Here is a 1,177-nt window from a genome sequence, read left to right as displayed (position 1 = left end):
TGTTCCCACACGTCTCATATTTGCCACCGACAATGAAAGGAGAAATTAGGTCAAATGTCCGCCAAATATGATGTAAAATGTCCGCAACACAAACATTAAATGCCATTGACAATGAAGGGAAAATTTCCGGTCTGTAAATGTAAATGTCATTCTGATTGGCCAGTATGAGATGATGCATGATGATGTACGATGATAAGAGCGCCCCTGTGATTTTTTTTATGTATAGATGCATAAATAGTTCACGGTACAAGAATGTTATATTTTGCCCAAATCCAACACAATGTGTACCTGTATATTAGGCTACTTAACTTACCACAAGTACATCTTAACCATCTTCACGCTGGCATCCCAATTTTGAGCATTGTCATTGTTTTTTAAGTTTTTTAATTCTTCAATATTGATGTCATATTAATTGAATCACATATGCCCCCTTCAATCTTCAAACTACATTTTAACCATGTTAGACTCAAGAAAAACACACGTCCCTGGTCCTGGTGACTGATATTGTCCTGCATGATGGAACCGTCATTTTTCAAGGTTTTTCTTCTTTTTTTTAATGAAAAAAGAACAGAAAAGGACACTTTGTGTGTTAACAAGCATTGGCGGAGTGAACTGTTTGATATCAACACACACACAACCTATATACTCACACAAAGCAGGCTATGTGTCTGTCAAAGATCAATAACGTATAGGCCATGATTTTGGCTGCCACATATACTCGCAGATCAAACAAGTGATCGCGGCTCGCCCCCGACAGATGAATCAAACATCAAACATTTCCCACAGCGTGCTACGATGTGTCTTACAGTAGGTCATCCGGCAGATCAAAAACCGGAAGCGCTTTTTGTTTCATTATTTAGTTTTTTAGCAGTCACAAAACGGTGGCATCAATTAAACATCAAAGGCGTGCGTGCGCCGTACAGGCTGCAGATAATCAAGGGCGTTTTTTGTTATCAAAGTGCTGTTCAGTAATACGGCCGAGGCTTAAAGGAGTGTCATCCATAAACATTACCTTTTTGTCTGGTGCTTTGTTCTCAGGTGTGAGAAATCACAACCTCGAATATCTCCATATCTCCATATCTACCCTCCTCTTCCCTTTACCTGAATACGATATGGCTCTACTCCTTATTGTGCTGTCACTCTCTTCATACCTGCATCAACCCTCCCCACCCCCCCC

This window comes from Electrona antarctica, assembly GCF_951216825.1.
Source record: "Electrona antarctica genome assembly, chromosome: 23".
Lineage (NCBI taxonomy): Eukaryota > Metazoa > Chordata > Actinopteri > Myctophiformes > Myctophidae > Electrona > Electrona antarctica.
This window is presented reverse-complemented; position numbering follows the sequence as displayed.